The sequence below is a fragment of the Balaenoptera borealis genome (assembly GCF_965194805.1).
Source record: "Balaenoptera borealis genome assembly, chromosome: 6".
NCBI classification, from domain to species: Eukaryota; Metazoa; Chordata; class Mammalia; order Artiodactyla; family Balaenopteridae; genus Balaenoptera; species Balaenoptera borealis.
In genome coordinates, this window is record NC_138863.1 from 121,768,931 (window position 1) to 121,787,481 (window position 18,551).

Genomic DNA, 18,551 nt, shown 5'->3' on the forward strand with positions numbered 1-18,551 from the left:
GATCTGTGCTCTGATGAAAAAAGAGTTAAATAAGTCAATTATACTGTCTATTAATTTAAAATAAGTAGTGTATTGAACTGAAAAGTCTGAAATTGTAGGAATCCTTTGAAAATGTTGATAGTGCCTCACAATCTTAGAAATTGTTTCCTCTAACCTTAAGACACTACGATACAATGAAAATGCATCTCATATTAAGCTGGCAGCTATAGATTCTATATTTAAGCTATACCTCTTCATAGGTAATCAAAGAATCCCAAAAAAAAAAAAAAAAAAAAAGAATCCCTTTGAGTATCAGCTTTTGCATCTATAAAATGAAAATAATAGTGCCTTCCTATTGGATATTCTTCAGATAAAATACCACAGTGAAAAGACATGACATATATTTGGTAGTCAACAAAACAAATGAAGATTCCTGGCCTGAAGGAACTTCATGATGGAAGCTACATTTAAGTGCCAACCAAAGGGAAGTCCTTTGCCTTCGCTGACTTATTTTTACAAAAGGCTAGCCGTGTGAACAAAACTAAAGCATTGGTGATGGCTGAAATGTAGCATCACCACAACTTCCTGAATATAATGTTAGAAGACAGTATTCTCTGCAGTATTGGTCTTTCATCTTGAGTCAAATTCTGCCTTCCCAAGATAAATTTTGTCCAAAAATGTATATGTGGATGATTTTCTTATGTCTCAGATACTTGCCAGAATTTACTACTGTGAAAAAAACTCTTTTTTCTCTACAATGATTTTTTTCTCCTTATATCAGTGGCCCTTCATTCTGCTTATCACTTGGCCACAAATTCTGAAACAAAATTACTCCTTTGCAATTTGTTGTTACATTAGCAGAGGCTTAACTGATATTCATAAATCAGCATGTGGCCTATTGATGTAAGGTTCTTTGGTAGAGATTGATGGTCACTACCCCTGGTAATGTATTTTTCTTTTATTGGTCAGAATCAATGCCATGAACATGAGGTATTCAGATGAGATCCATGCATCTCAAATTTTAATTGGGAAAGGAATAAGGGAGTCATAAAAAAATAGTGTGCCTAAATTAGAATATGCTTCAAAATTAAGTGAGAATTCAGAAAAGTAGAGTTTTTTTTTTTTCATTAAGAAACATGATTTAAAGAGAAAAATAAATTGTATTTTTTGGTAGGGAAGAGAGAGTAAAGGATTTGAGTGTTTTTTCCTCTCTACATGAACCTTTGACTTCGCTAGTTTTATAAACTTGGAAAATAATTTTATGTATATTTGCACTGTACGCATTTAATAATAGATCTTACACATGTTCCCAATGTTATTAAACATTTCTCTACAATATCCCTTTGAATACCTACCTGGTATTTGTTATGTAGAATACTTAAACCAATTGGACATATAGATTGCTACAAAATGTTCACTGCAGATCAGGTAAGTAACAATTTATTCCTAGAAATATTTCTCGAAATCCTAGAAAATACCACATTTAAAAAGTGCATGATTATACCTCCATTGGCAGCCAATACTTCCCTTCATGTTCCCAGATTTCTGGTAAGAACTGACAGAATCAATACTAGTTTTTCATGCGGCAAGATTTTAAGGATCTGCTACCCCTTAAAAAATTTCCACAACCCATAGAGCATTCTTGAAAGTCACTGTACTAGTATCTTTATCATTGTTTTCTGGTTAAAATCCAAAGGACTTGTGAGAGAGTAGTGCAAAGCTCTTAACCAGTTAAACATAAATATGGGCAATATGGTTAGGGAAAAAAGAGGCTTGGTATAGACTGAGAATAATGTGTCTAAAGGATAAAGTAGCCAGGAACATGTTCTCCCCAGTGGGAAATTTTGGATAATTAATGGAGAGCAACCTTCTTAAAATCAGCCGAAGTAGAATGATTAACCCAGAGTCTCTTAGGTGGCTTTTCATCTCCCTGTACATGCAGCCCCCATGCCACTTTGGCTTGGTGTTGTCATGCTCACTTTATCATTGTGAAGTCTGCACTTTGCTTCCGAACAAACTTAGCAAGAGCTTGCAGGGAATAAAAAAAAAAAAAAAAAAGTTATGTTTTTAATGATTGCCAAGTGATATTAGAAAAGTGTATGCTCTCCCTTTTCAGAAGAAAAAGTAACATAGACGTTTAACAAGATTTATCTTCGCATAAAATAATGAAATCTGCTTTTTGGATTAGGAAATGCAATAACTCAGCCGAACCCTGGCACAAGGGATGTTCCCCTATTGAATCCCCTTCTGTTTCAGGCTGAGAAAGTAAAAGAATTGGAAAAGGGTTGACATATTTAATGCATGTAAAGCTGTAAAGATAATATATTTTTAATAAGCCTCTGTCTTTCCTGTCACTTTTTACAATGATGGTGCTGTATTGCATTCATTTCAAAACAGGAATGAGGTCAGAACTGATTGTGTTCAATTTATTATATATGTATTTTTAAAAAATTTTGCCAAGCACAGTTTTATAGATATGCAATCCAACAAGCATAGAAACACCTCAGAGGGATAACAAGAGAAGAAAAATATAATTGGGTCATTGAGCCAGGTTCTAAGATCATATTCATCTTCAAAATAGTAGTAACTAAGCAGTACTGACCTTTTCCTTCAAGAAACTATCTCTTTCAAAAATCTGGTTTCCTAATCTCTCTAAATTATATTTTGATAAGAAAGTCAAAGTCCCTGTAAAAGTTCAGATTCTTATTGTATGTTTACTTTTACATATCCAATAGTTATTAAAATTTCCAATAATTGACCTTCTATCACTTATTTATGAATTCTGTACTTTTTTTTTTTATAAATTGACTTTCAACTCTGTTTTTTTTTTTTTAATAAATAAATAAATTAATTTATTTATTTTTGGCTGTGTTGGGTCCCCGTTTCTGTGCGAGGGCTCTCTCCAGTTGCGGCGAGTGGGGGCCACTCTTCATCACAGTGCGCGGGCCTCTCACTATCGCGGCCTCTCTTGTTGCGGAGCACAGGCTCCAGACGCGCAGGCTCAGTAGTTGTGGCTCACGGACCCAGTTGCTCCGCAGCATGTGGGATCTTCCCAGACCAGGGCTCGAACCCGTGTCCCCTGCATTCGCAGGCAGATTCTCAACCACTGCGCCACCAGGGAAGCCCCTGTACATTTTTATCAGAGGATTTGGGTAAGCCAATGTGAAACAAAAAAATATCAGATAAAAGAAAAGATCAGGGACATAATGATAGAATGTGAATCCTTTTTTAAAATTGTGAATAGAACTCTAACACAATGATATCCAGGCTGTGAAGAAATTTACAGTTTTTCAAACTGAATCAGAAATTTAACTGATATGTAGGAGGTTAAAGCAAAGATGAAAGCTGTGAGTTATATGACACACAAGTTCCAAAAGAAAATCCATAACAAACTTCTCAGGAGACCAGATATTTTCTTGGCTTTTAAATATATAGTGTAGGAGGAAAAATAATTTTCCCTCTACCCTTCTGAGTTCTTGACTGAGACCCCCTTGTAATAAAAGACAGAATAATAAGAGAAAAACAAACAGAAGTTTATTATCATCTATAACCCATGTACAGATGGCAGATACCCAGGAAAACTGAGAATTCTCCCAAATCTCCCAGGTCACCACCTTAAATACCAGCTTCAGCTAAAAACAAAAGAAAGATGTTGGGGGACGGGAAAGACAGTTATGAACGGTTACCAGAAAAAAGCACAATGAACTAGGGGTAAACTTGTTATTCAGACTTACGTCTTTGCCTGCTCCATTGGTAAGATCGTCCTGTGATTTACAGTCATCCTTTGCTTCCTGGTACTAAGAGGGAGACACCCTTATAAATCGAGATTTCCCTTATAAGTGTACATTTCCCTTACAAAAGGGTACCTCCTACTGTTTTTACAGTTTCTCTTCTGTCTGTAGTTTCTCAAAAATAATCAGCTTAAAATACTCCTTATGACATAGAGACATATTTTGGAGTAGCCCATTCTGTTACCCATCAGTAGTTATTTCCCTGCTTTTGGTCTTTCCATAGCTGACACTGAGTGAAGAAATGAATACTAATATTGTGACTTTCCAAAGAATTGGAATGAAATATTTCATGTCACTTCCTGAACACTGAGCATAAGATAAAAGAAAACACTCTCTTACCACTCTTACCAGCCTTTTGTTGAGAGACAAAATGGTCCTGGTGTAGAGAACTTGGGTTCTACAGATTGATGCAATAGTAACACCCTGATAATGCAAAGGAACATCAGTAGCCTTCCAGCAATGTAAGTCAGTCTTACTCTGGAGAGGCAAAGTGGTAAGATTTAATAAAAGTGTTAAATTAACAGAACAAGGAGATCATTAGATGGAGGTGACTGTTATGCCTTGACAGCCCATGTAAGCAAACCAAAATCTAAGCCTGTAAATGCCTCATGGTCACAGTACTGAAGCCTATACACAACAAATAAACAGCCCACTATACTTTAAGCTATATACAATCAATAATTTTCTTGCTTTGCTTTTGCTTTTTCTTTATAAAAGTCTCTCCCCAAGTTGGTGGCACACTCCTAACCAGTTCTGTTTTGATGCTGCCAGATTCAAATCGATTTTTGCTCAAAAAACAAAATTTAATTTGCTCTAAAATTTTTAATATGCCTCGGTTTACCTTTTAACATAAGTCACACCGTATTCTTGCCCGAACTAAATTTGGTTCCAAACTCTCAAGTCTCACTGTTTCTCTGAACTACAAATAACTCTGTTTCTAGGCTGGATTTGTTACATAGCAATTGGATGACCTAAGGTAAGCCATGATCTTATGTGATATTCTGCCTCAACTTTAGTGTTATTGATGCAGTAGTAACACCCTGAACATACTGAATGTGCATTGTACAACACCATAATCCCTTCAAAGAGTAAACGTGATATACCAGCTCTTTGGCTCAGTGTTTCTAATAAATGTACTTCATTTTCACGGCTTAATCATGCATATAAAGATGCAAAAAAAAAAATCTTCCCTAGTGAAGATTACTGATATGGAACAAGCAGTGGCTATAAATAGCTGTTGAATAAATGAGAGAGAGTGTTACCAAACTCAGGTTCAGCTGCTTGCTGCTCAAAAGCCAATAATTTAAGAGGCAAGTGTCAGTAGAAAGGAAGGGTGCTCTAAGCAGAAAAGCTGGTAGTCTGGGGAGAAGGTGGACTCATGCCTCGAGACCAGCTCCCAAGATTCCGCTCAGCCATGAGAGTTTTTAAAGGATAAAAAGGGGGAAGAATCTCAGTGAATCATCGAGGCAGGAGGTTGGGTTCTGCATCCTTCCCCATTGCGTGCAGACTGGCTGACTCTGTCTTTCAGATGTTATCTTGCCCTTGTGATCTGCCTGCAGGATTGCCAAGGGGGCTGTTGGGGATAGAGAGCTGGCGTTCTTTAACTACTTAATTCTTCATTCTTCTTTTTATCTAGGAAAAGAATCAACAGGTTAGATAAGGCATGGCGTGCGTTCAGGAGAGCGTAAGTCAGAAGTTAGGTTAAATTGCCTAGTGATCTCATTCCTATAATTAAGTTCTTTTCAGGTTAGAGGGGAACAGAAATGGGCAAACAGGAAACAGGCAAAAGAGCTGCTTTCGGGAGCTATGTTTGTTTAGATATAGATATATACTGTTTACTGAAGATATAGCCAAAATTGAATCATATAGTTTACCTTGATGAAATTGTCAAAGTTAGAGTTAGTTATGCCATATTATTATTCGCATTCCTTACACTCCTTTTATATATTGGTGTTATCTACCTAATTATTTGGTGAGCTATCTGAGGTCTGGACTTTTTTGCTTCTTAGACCTCAAAAATTTTAGCACATACAATTATGCTATTAAAAAGAGTTTGATCAACTTGACCCCTTGATGTGACCTAACATGAATTTTCTCATTTTTCTTGAAGTTTTTCTTGTATTTGGTTGTGCCATGGAAATTGCCTAAGTCTCAATCACATGAGAATTTTTATGTGAAATTTAGCCACATGGAACACTAAAAACACAGGAGCCCTTACAGAATGAGTTCATATTAACTTCTGTGCTGTAGATAGAAATTCAGTTTTATGAACCAGTTAAAGGAGAAGTGCATGGTGTGCTTTTTGCAGCACTTAGATATTGATATATGAATTTTTTCTTTTCCCAAGGCTAAGCAGGGGAAGTCACAGCAATACGACTTTTTAAATGTGAGTGAAACTCTCATCTGAAAACTTTCCACTACATAACTTCACTCAATTGACCTGATGACTCAAATAGACACAGGCTGTAGGTTAAAATAGGGACAGAGGACTAAAAACTCTTACAAGAACACTAAAGTTGAGCCAGAATATCACATAAGCAGCCTTGTATTTCAGAGTTCTCCTTATGTAACCTTCACACTGGTTAGTCCTGCAATGCCTCCATGATGATCAGACCCTGTAGCTCTGGACACAAGAGGGAACCAAAAATCTTCCCTGTCCACACTCTTGTGTAAAGTTCACATAGTTGGGACAAGCAAAGCTTGCCGAGAATGTGCATTGTCCAACACCATAATCCCTTCAAAGAGTAAACGTGATATATCAGCTCTTTGGCTCAGTGTTTCTAATAAATGTACTTGATTTTCATGGCTTAATATAAAAAGTTACACAAATATGCTAGTCTATACATAATTTTTCTCTTCTTTCTTTGTATGTCAAAAAGACATAAAATCAATAAGTATCTACTATATTCCTTGCACTATACTAAATGTTAAGGCAAAATTGATGAATATATATGTAAGTGTAAATTATATATATTTATATATTATAAATAACTGTGCCAGTTGATTAATTAGAGTATTAGGCAATAACATGCATTGCATTGGGCATTGCACTCTACCAGGCACTGAGGGAGGTATTTAGAATATAGCTGTAAACAATGCAGATATAGGTGAGCAGCCCATAGTCTAGTGGAGAGCAGACAAAGACATAATTGCAGTGCAGTTACGATGAATGACTAATGGACATATAAGTATTAACCAGTCCAGTCCCGTAAACTTTGAAGAGTAGGGTAGAAGAACATTGTATGTTTGGGGAGCAGAAAGTTTCCCATGTGCCTCAGAGTCTGAAATCCTCTAATTTTTATTATCCTTTCCTTCATAAGTTATTATGTATTACATAAATAATTATTTTTATTTTTTATTATATTTCTTAGGTTTTGGGGAGGTTTCCTCCTTTTAAGCCCTTCTTCCCTGTGTAATTTTCACAAAAAATAGAACTGTTTAGAGCAGGTATTTCTGTGAAGAAAATAAATTATCTGACTCTGATACCTCACTTCTTCTGGGAATTACATTCCCTGTTCTTCTAGTAACAATTCTGGACTCCACTCTGATGCTCATTTTCTTAGAAGACACCCTGAAACTGTTGATTCAAAGCTTGACAAATAGCCCAATTTATGCCCACCAGAGTCCTTCTCTAAGTCTTTTTAGAAGGAACAGAGACAATCAATGGCTCTCTAATGATGCAGACCACGGGGATAAAGATCTGAATTTTGGGAGTAATGAAACCTTGCTCGTTGGTGAGGTAGGTCTATAAAGTAAGAAAGTAGACACAACATGCAAAAAGAAGGCTGTGCAACCAGGTCTGGGAAAAATTAATGCCTGAGCCAACTTATTCCTAGGGCCAAGGTACATTCTTTCCCTTTTCAAGGTTTGATTGTTCAAACCATCCTTGAATTTTATGAAACAATAAAGCTGCTTGAACAGCAAGCTAATTCACGTTGTACTCCTTTCACTTGTAACCGAAAAATTCTAGATTATATAACTAGTGCTTTTTATTTTCTCCTTTCTTATTTATAACACAATCCTCAGGATAAAACCCTAATAGACTCTCTAAATTTATTGTGTATGTTGTTGATATTGATAGTATCATGTTATGACAAGAATTGTATGATTCCCATACTTCGCTCAAATTATTCTTGGAAAAAAATCTTTAAGACTATTTATACATTATCATTTCGTCTCCTTGCCTTTTACACATATAAGTTATTCTATGTCTTTATTGTTAAGACAGATCAGTTTCCTTCTCCATCATCATTCCAGATGGGGCTTCTAGTTAATTATCAAGGAATGAGGAATTGGTACACAAGTACACACCTCTAGGTTCTTTCTCTACCTGTTTATGTCCTCCTCCTTACAAGAAGAGAACTAGATAATTAATTGATTAGAATCATACACTCTTTGGGACATTTAACAACCCAGGGTAAGTTTGCTGCTCTAGAAAGGTAATGCATGTCTGTTGGATTTCACTTGACTCAGTTTGAACATGTTGCTGTTCTGATAGCAGCCCATATTTTAGTAATGCCCAAGTGGAAAGTAGGATGATATGAAGAAATAAGTTCTCTGTAAGGCTTGGAGACTAAATTATCTACAGTAGGCTTGCTTCTTTCGGATTCCACCCTTTCTTGGATTTCTTCGAAAATGTTATTAAACAATAACTTAACCATTTTCCTATGTCAAATCTCAGACTCTATCATACTTACTTTTTCTATGTATTTGCCTATTGTAGGTACTTCATATAAGTGGAATCATACAAAATTTGTCTTTTTGTGTCAGGCTTATTTCAGTTAGCATAATGTTTTCAAGGTTCATCAGGTTGTAGGATGTATTGGAGTTTCTTTCCTTTTTAAGGGTAAATAATATTCCACTATGTGTATATACCATACTTTGGTTATTCAGTCTTTTGATGGGCTTTCGGTTTGTTTCCAACATTTGGCTACTATGAATAATGTTGACGTGAACATTGATGTACAGTTATCTATTTCAGTCCTGCTTTCAGTTCTTTGGTGTATATACTCAGAAGTGGAAATAATGGTTCACACGGTGATTCCATGTTTAACTTTTTGAGAACTACCAAACTGTTTTCCACAGTGGTTGCACGCATTTTCCATTCTTGACAGCAGTGCTTTAGGCTTCTAATTCTTCCACATCCTCATCAATATTTGTTATTTTCTTTTTGTTTTGTTTTGTTTTGTCTTGGTAAATAAGAACCATCCTAATAGGTGTGAAGTAATATCTCATTGTGGTTTTGACTTACATTTTCTTAATGACTCGTGAGGTTGAACGCTTTTTTATGTGCTTATTGACCATTTGTTTTTGTTTTTGGGAAAACTGTTTATTCAAGTTCTTTGTTCATTTTTAAAAATTGTGTTGTTTTGCTGCTGTTTTGTTAAGTGGTAAGAGTTCTTTAAAAATCTTTTATCAGATATATGATTTTAAAATATTTGCTACCATTCCATGAGTTGTCTTTTTATTTACCTGATAGTGTCCTGTGATGTGCAAACATTTTTAATTTTGATGAAATCCAAATTGTCAATTTTTCTTTTGTTGTTTGTGCTTCTAGGGTCATATTCAATAAATTTCATCCAAAGTCAGTGTCAGTAACATATTCTCCTATAATTTCTTCTAAGAGTTTTTAACATTTTAGCTCTTAAAGTTATGTCTTTTTGTAATTGAATATTATAGCTTGATAGTAAGGTTTGAAGTCAGGAAGTGTGAGTCTTCCACATTTGCTCTCTTTTTTCAAGATTGATTTGGCTACTTGGGGTCCCTTGAGATTCCATATGAATTTTAGAGTGGATTTTTCTGAAAAAATACCATTGGATTTTGCATTAAACCTATTGATTTCTTTGGATAATATTGTCATCTTAACAGTATCAAGTCTACGAATCCACGAACTTGGGATGACTTTCCATTTATTTGTCTTCTTTAATTTCTTTCAGCAATGTTTTATAGTTTTCAGTGTAGAGGTCTGTCACCTCCTAGATTAAATTAGTTCCTAAGTAGTTTCTTCTTTCTGATGCTATTGTAAGTGGAAGTTTTCCTTAAATTTTCTTTTCGGGTTTTTTAATGTTAATGTGCTACTAATGTTTATGTGTTGATTTTATATCGTGAAATTTTGCTGAATTAGTTTGTTATATCAAATCATTCTTTTGTGTGTGGGATATTTAGGGCATATATATATATATATATATATATATATATATATATATATATGATCTGTGAACAGAGATAATTTTATTTCTTCCTTTCTAATTTGTATACCTTTTATTTCTTTTTCTTGCCTAATTTTTCTTTCTAGAATTTCCAGTACCATGTTGAATAGAAATGGTGAAAGCTGGCATCCTTGCTTTTTGATCTTATGGGAAAATATTTCAATTTTTTTAACATTGAGTATGATTTTTTTTTAACATTGAGTATATGGATTTTCCATATAGAGCCTTTATTATGGTAGGAAAGTTTACTTTATCCCTAATTTATTCAGTTTTTTTTTATCAAGAAAGAGTGTTGAATTTTTGTCCAAAGGTTTTTTTTAATTCATCAGTTGAGATGATCATGACTTTTTTTCTTTTATTCTATTAATGTGGTGTTTTACATTTATTGGTTTCACATGTTGACCCATCCTTACATTTAAGGAATAAATCCAACTTGGTCATGTTGTATTCTCCTTTTAACATGATAAATTTGGTTTGCTAGTATTTAGCTGAGGATTTTTATAAGGAATCTTGGTTAGTAATTTTCTTCTTTTTTGCCGTGTCTTTGGCTTGGCATTAGTCTAATGCTGGTATTATAGAACAAGTTAGGAAGTTTTCCTTCCTTTTCAATTTTTTGTAAGAATATGATGAAGAGTGGTATTAATTCTTCTTTAAATGTTTGGTAGAATTTACCAGTGAAGCCATATGCTTCTGAGGTTTTCTTATTTGGGAGGTTTTTGAATATTGGTTAAGTTTTATTACTAGTTATAAGTCTATTCCAGTTTTCTATTTCTTCAAGATTCAGTTTTTGAATATTGTGTTTTTCTAGGAATTTTTTCATTTTATCTAGGCAATCCAATTTGTTGGTATACAAATATTCTCTTTAGTAACTATTATTATACTCCTTTACATTTTGGTAGTAAAGTCCCTATTTTTACTTCTGATTTTAGTAATTTCAGTCTTCTTTCTTTTTTTCTCTGTCAATCTAGCCAAATGTTTGGTAATTCTATTGATCTTCTCAAAGAACCAGCTCTGGCACCCTGGTTTCTCTAATGATTTTGTATTACCTGTTTTATTTATCTCTGCTCTAATCTTTATTATTTCCTTCTTTAAGGTTTAAAGTTAGGTTATTAATTTGAGAAACGTCTTTTTTAATGTAAGCATTTACAGCTGTACATCTCCCTCTTAGTTTTGGTTTCACTGCCTTCCATAAGTTTGGTAGGTTGTGCTTCTCTCTTTTTCTTTTTTTCTTAAGGTACATTTTCTAATTTTCCTTGTGGTGTCTCCTTAGACACATTGGTTGCTTAAGAATATGTTGTTTAATTTCCACATTTTTGTAAATTTAAAATTTTTTCTTCTTTCATTGATTTCCAGCTTCATGCCATTGTGATCAGAAAATATACTTTGTATGATTTCATTTTTTTAAATGTATTAAGTCAGGTTTTGTAGCCTAAAATATTTTCTATCCTAGAGAATATTCCATGTGCACTTGAGAAAAATGTGTATTCTGTGTTCTTGGGTGGATTTTCCTGTATGTCAGTTAGGTTTAATTGGCTTATGGTGTTGCTCAAGTCCTGTATTTCCCTGTTGATTTTCTTTCTCATTATTCTATCCTTTATTAAAAGTGTTGAAGTTTCCAAGCATTAATTGTAAAATTGTTTTTTCTCTCTCAAATTCTGTCAGTGTTTGCTTCACATATTTTTGGTCTCTGATGTTGGTGCACTTAGGTTCATAATTGTTAGATCTTCTTGATGACTCAACTTTTTAACAATATAAAATGTTCTATTTCATCTCTTGTATTTGTTTTTAACTTAAAGTCTATTTTGTCTGATATTTGTATAGTCACCCCAACTCTCTTTGATTACTATTTTTATGGAACATCTGTTTCCATCCTTTCAGCTTCAACCTGTGTATATCCATAGATTTAAAGTGGGTGAGTTTTGTTGTAGATAGGCAGCCGCATGCAGTTGGGTTCTGTTTTCTTTTTTAAACATTCTTGCAATGAATGCTTTTTAATTGGATATTTTAATTCATTTATCTTATATAAAGACATTACTTATAAGGAAGGACTCCTGCCATTTAGCTGTTTGTTTTCTGTATGTTTTATATCTTTATTATTCCTCATCTCCTACATCATTGCCTTCTTTTGTGTTTAGTTGATTTTTGGTACTGACATGTTTTGATTCCCTTCTCGTTTACTTTGGTGTTTACTCTGCTGATTTGTGGGTGTGATCATCATTGGGATGACCTCCAATGTTGTGAAGTTATAACAGTATCTTAAATTGATATCACTTTAACTTCAGTTGCACTGACTGTTCTCCTTTATAGCTCTTCCCTTCCCCTTTATGTTACTAATGTCACAAACTACATGTACATATTGTATACTTATGAACATTAATATGTAAATATTTTGTGCATTTTTTTTCTTGTTGTATTCATATATAGTTTAGTTGACTTCCTTTAGTTCTTTCTCTTTGTTTCCCTTTAGTTCTTTGAGAATATTTATAACAGTTTCTTTTTTAAGTCTTTGTCTAGTAAGGACAGTTTCTGTCAATTTAAATCTTTCCTTTGAATCAGCCATGCATTCCTGTTTATTTGTACTCCTTGTGATTTTTTTTTTGAAAACTGGCCATTTGATTATTTTAATGTGATATATCTGGAAATTAGATTCTCCCCTTCTCCAGTGTTGCTGTTTTTTATTTATTGTTGAAGCTATTTAGCTAAGACTTTTCCAGACTTCTTTAAAAAGACTATTTCTTACTGGATGTGTTCACGGAAGTATCTGGTCCTTTAGCTCATGTCCAACTAATGATTTGACAGAGATTTCCTTGAATTCTAGGAGCTGAAGCAGAGAGACAAACCAACAAATATTGAAATCATTCACCTCTCCCAGTCTTTGCAGATTGGCTCTGTGCTGGGGAAATCCTTTACTGATTAGGTAAGCTTGCTCTGAGCTTATGGAGCAGTGTGAGGTGAAAGTTTTTGGTGTTCTCAGCACGTTTCTCAGCGTGTGTCTTATTTGGACATGCATGTGTCTTTACAGGCATCCGCCCACCACATATTGTTTCTTTTGAATGTCCTAATTTCCCAAGGAGTCTCACCCCAGCTTCTCCTTCAGGCCTCATATAGTATGTTGTATATCTCTGCCTATCTTTTCTTTCCCAGGTATCTGTAGATTTGCATTTCCCTTGGAGCTTTTATAACAAGAGTCCAGTGCTTTTCCTGCTTGTGTTTCAAGTTATGCAAAAGAGAGACAAGTCATTCAGTCCTGCAAGAAGCCACCCAGACATACACAGTATTAGAACATATATACACAGTATTTTGCAAATAAGAACAATTGTTTTCCCTCCTGTTTCAAGGAGGAAGCTAGGAACCAGGTTGCTACTGCTCAAAACCAAGACTGCTACTCTGCCAGGAAGTGATGAGGCAGAAGTAAATAAAAATTTCACAAATGTTTTCTATCATTTTAAAGATTTTTTTTTTTACTTCACTGGGCTTTTGCTTGGTTGCCGTAATCCTCTGTTGTTTTCCAGAGTTTCCACGAAGTTGTTTCAGACAGCTTTTGGTGGTTTTTTGATGTTTCTGCAAGGGTACAAGAACTTGGAGTTTCCTAGTTTCCCATTTTGCTCAAATTAGTACAAAGCACAAAGTAAAACAGATGATGAATGGGAGTAAAAAAAGAAGAGAACAATGAGAGAAAAGGAAGACTGGGAGGAGGAGTAGGAAGACTAACAAACAAACACAAACTAGACTGCAAAATAAAAGGGTGGCTTTTGCTTTTTCGCAACGGGTTTGTCTCCAGGACACAGGTGTCGTGAAAACCACCGCCAAACCTAAGCAAAAATGGGAAAGGAGAAGACCCACATCAACATCGTTGTGATCGGACACGTAGATTCGGGGAAGTCCACCACTACTGGCCATCTGATCTACAAGTGTGGTGGGATCGACAAGAGAACCATTGAAAAGTTCGAGAAGGAGGCTGCCGAGATGGGGAAGGGCTCCTTCAAGTATGCCTGGGTCTTGGACAAACTGAAAGCTGAACGCGAGCATGGTATCACCATTGATATCTCCCTATGGAAATTCGAGACCAGCAAGTACTACGTGACCATCATTGATGCCCCAGGACACAGAGACTTCATCAAAAACATGATTACAGGCACATCCCAGGCTGACTGTGCTGTCCTGATTGTTGCTGCTGGTGTTGGTGAATCTGAAGCAGGTATTTCCAAGAATGGGCAGACCCGTGAGCATGCCCTTCTGGCCTACACTCTGGGTGTGAAACAGCTAATTGTTGGAGTTAACAAAATGGATTCCACTGAGCCACCCTACAGCCAGAAGAGATACGAGGAAATTGTAAAGGAAGTCAGCACCTACATTAAGAAAATTGGCTACAACCCCGACACAGTAGCACTTGTGCCAATTTCTGGCTGGAATGGTGACAACATGCTGGAGCCAAGTGCTAACATGCCGTGGTTCAAGGGATGGAAAGTCACCCGTAAAGATGGCAATGCCAGTGGGACCACACTGCTTGAAACTCTGGATTGCATCCTGCCACCAACTCGCCCAACTGACAAGCCGTTGTGTTTGCCCCTCCAGGACGTCTACAAAATTGGTGGTATTGGCACTGTCCCTGTGGGTCGAGTGGAGACTGGTGTTCTCAAACCTGGCATGGTGGTCACCTTTGCTCCAGTCAACGTGACAACTGAAGTGAAGTCTGTTGAAATGCACCATGAAGCTTTGAGTGAAGCCCTTCCTGGGGACAACGTGGGCTTCAATGTCAAGAATGTGTCTGTCAAAGATGTTCGTCGTGGCAATGTGGCTGGTGACAGCAAAAATGACCCACCGATGGAAGCAGCTGGCTTCACAGCTCAGGTGATTATCTTGAACCATCCAGGCCAAATCAGTGCCGGCTATGCACCTGTGCTGGATTGTCACACAGCTCACATTGCCTGCAAGTTTGCTGAGCTGAAGGAGAAGATTGATCGTTGTTCTGGGAAAAAGCTGGAAGATGGCCCCAAATTCTTGAAATCTGGTGATGCTGCCATCGTTGATATGGTTCCTGGCAAACCCATGTGTGTTGAGAGCTTCTCGGACTATCCTCCTCTGGGCCGCTTTGCTGTTTGTGACATGAGACAGACGGTTGCTGTGGGTGTCATCAAAGCAGTGGACAAGAAGGCAGCTGGAGCTGGCAAGGTCACCAAGTCTGCCCAGAAAGCTCAGAGGGCTAAATAAATATTATTATCCCCAGTACCTGCCACCCCAGTCTTAATCAGTGGTGGAAGAACGGTCTCAGAACTGTTTGTCTCAATTGGCCATTTAAGTTTAATAGCAAAAGACTGGTTAATGATAACAATGCATCGTAAAACCTTCAGAAGGAAAGGAGAACGTGTTGTGGACCATTTGTTTTGTGTGTGGCAGTTTTAAGTTATTAGTTTTTAAAATCAGTACTTTTTAATGGAAACAACTTGACCAAAAATCTGTCACAGAATTTGAGACCCATTAAAAAAGTTTAATGAGAAAAAAAAAAAAAAAAGGGTGGCTTTTTAGTTTATTTCCCATGATTTTATTCAAATTGGTGAATCCCAAATTTCTTAGAGTAATACTATTAAGCACCAATTATTGACAAAGTAACTATAAGCTACGTATGTCTAGTACCCCATCTTATGTGAAAATCATTGTGATCCTTTTGCCACTTTTAAGTGGCACATTAAGTCAGAAGGAGTAAAGCAAACAGCTTTGATCTCTTGCCAAATCTTATTACTTGGCCAGTGGGGCCAATTTAGGAAATGTCAACACAAAATCATAAATGAATTCAACTCACATTAACAAATTAATCAAGTACATAAAAATGCCTTATGAAAGAAGCTTGTGGTAATAAATGATGTTGAGAAACAATTTTCCCCTAAAAATGTGCCAGTCCTTTCATATTTCAAGCTACCAAGAAATTAAGAGCAAAAACTGATAATAAAAATGAACATTTATGCTCCCCATGTACAAATAAGAGGTCTGGTAGACGTGAAATCTTATGACTTGAAGATATTGATCCCATCTGTCAATTAACATCAATTCACATTCTGACCTGTATGTTCTGTTATGCTGCTTTAAACCTTTTGGACCACAACTTCATAATCCATTCCCAAATATCTTCTACCTCCTGCATTGCATTTGAGTTCTGAATTAGATCTTATATTTATGAAATATACTTGAGTTGAAAGGGGTCAATCAGGATCACTTATTGTAGAAGAATTATGGGTTAGAGTCAATGTTAAGTTATCCACCTCTCACATTTTGGGAGATTGCTCTTATATCAAACCTGAGAAAAAGGGCCTACAAACTGCATTTCATCACACTCCTAACATTCGCTCTTAAGAGCCATCAGATTAAGAGTCAATAAAGAAGGCCTCCAAAGATGGCATTAAGTTAATCTATGGTAATTTGGTTAGTTATGGCTTTAGCTGTCTCCTGTTGCAGAAGTCAATAAAATTCCCCCTCTCATCTAACTCTGCATTTTTGTCTCTCTCTAAGGGGCTTTACGTGATGTATTTTGATCAAGTGAATTCACCATTAAATATAGCAAGTCTTGCTTAGGTTCCCAGGAATTCTCAGCCAAGTCGACCTAGAGATACCATGACCAGATGGTAACCTAGACAGAACCTCTTTCTCATCCTCTTTCCCTGGTAACAAGGATTTCTATATGGACACTTATGCTCCATGGAGAAGCAACGTTTACAACATGGCCTTGAAGAGGTATCAAGTATGCTTTTATTGTCCATTATGCATAGTATATTTATACACACATTCAATGTATACACATATACATATATGCACATGTATGTTAATATGTACGTATACATACACGCATTTGTGTGTACTGGTGTGTATATATGTGTGTGTATATTACATATATGTAATCTACTCATAATGGACAATAAAAGCGTATGTGATAGATTTTAAAGGCCATGTTGTAAATACATACATATATATCTGTATACATGCAAATATATGTATGTAGGTAGTTATATATTGGTGTGCCTGTATATATGTATATTTATATGTATATTGTGCATATGTGTGTATCTGTGTGTGCACATATGCATGTATCACTTCAGAAAAACCTGTGTTTAGGGTGTAGCACCCAGGCAAACATGCTCCACAAATTCAACTTGTATATTTGGCAGATTAAACGTGACATTAATGTAAAAAATAAAAATATATATACACACACACATATATACATATACACAATATTCAAACATATACTTACATGTATTTTATATGTATATGTATATATACATACATATATATACAAAATTTTTGTTTCTTGTTTAACAAATCCTGCATTGCAGTTTTATTAACATTCATGAAGTATTGTGTTTTTAAATCATACTGTAATCCAGTTGTGAGTCAGGTACAGCAATTGCATTATAGTTTGATTAAAGAAACACAGTACTTCATGAATGAAATATGACTGAATCAATGGTATTCAAAGGAGGAGTGATGCCTGTAAACCCAGGGAAGGGTCTATGGATGACATGGAATATGAGCTATAATGAAAAGAGAAGGTGAAGCTTAGTCAAGTCTCAAGGTGAGAGAGGGGTGGTAGGTAAGGGAATGGCATGGAATAAAGGCAGAATGGTCAACATATATTCAGAGAGCAGTGAATGAGTAGTTCCTCTGGAATGGATGGTTGAAAGATGAGAGGCATGTAGATGATGAAGGTAGGGAGAAACCAATCTCTATTACCTACAGCTTTTCCTAGTAGAAGAATCCAATTATTTTTTAGTTAGAGTAATGATTAGATTAACAGAATGTAGGATTTAACATAGAGTCATCGCTTGCAAAGAAAAGTTCTGTAAAATATTATATCTATACTTATGTAAATAAATCCATCAAAAGGTAAGTGTATGTATGTGTGTACATGTCTTTGAAATTTTACTGTATCTTTGTAACTTTAAAATTTGATTGGTACAAGGCTACTCTGAAGGCCTAACTTTGCAAAGGTGTGAAAATAGCATAAAGTGGTTTTCTCTAGATGAAACATTGTGTTTTTATTTTTTAAGTTAGGTTTCCAATTTCCAGGAGTTTACACAAATTTATTTATTTATTTTTCATGTGGTATTTATAGTTTGTCAGACACTGTTCTTATTTATTTGTTTATTTATTTTTGGCTGCATTGGGTCTTCAGTGCTGTGCATGGGCTTTCTCTAGTTGCGGTGTGCGGGCCTCTCCTTATGGGGGCTTGTCTTGTTGCGGAGCACGGGCTCTAGGTGTGCGGGCTTCAGGAGTTGTGGCACGAGGGCTTCAGGAGTTGTGGCACGCAGGCTCAGTAGTTGTGGCTCGTGGGCTCTAGAGGGCAGGCTCAGTAGTTGTGGTGCATGGGCTTAGTTGCTCCGCGACATGTGGGATATTCCCCGACCAGGGCCCGAACCTTGGCAGGTGGATTCTTAACCACTGTGCCACCAGGGAAGCCTGACACAAATTTAAAAACGAACTTACTGGACAAAAATCATGCTCAAGTCCTTGCTCCGAGAAAAGAACATCATGATGCAGTAATAGAAATAAGCAAACATATTGGCTTTACAAATGGATATCT

General features: G+C 35.9%; 1 pseudogene across 1 annotated transcript; it reads left to right on the top strand.

Moving 5' to 3' along the window:
* The first annotated feature begins 13,723 nt into the window (after positions 1 to 13,723).
* Positions 13,724 to 15,491, top strand: LOC309630616 (elongation factor 1-alpha 1 pseudogene; annotated as a pseudogene). The gene has a single exon. The product of its transcript is annotated as an elongation factor 1-alpha 1 pseudogene (transcript).
* Positions 15,492 to 18,551: the final 3,060 nt, after the last annotated feature.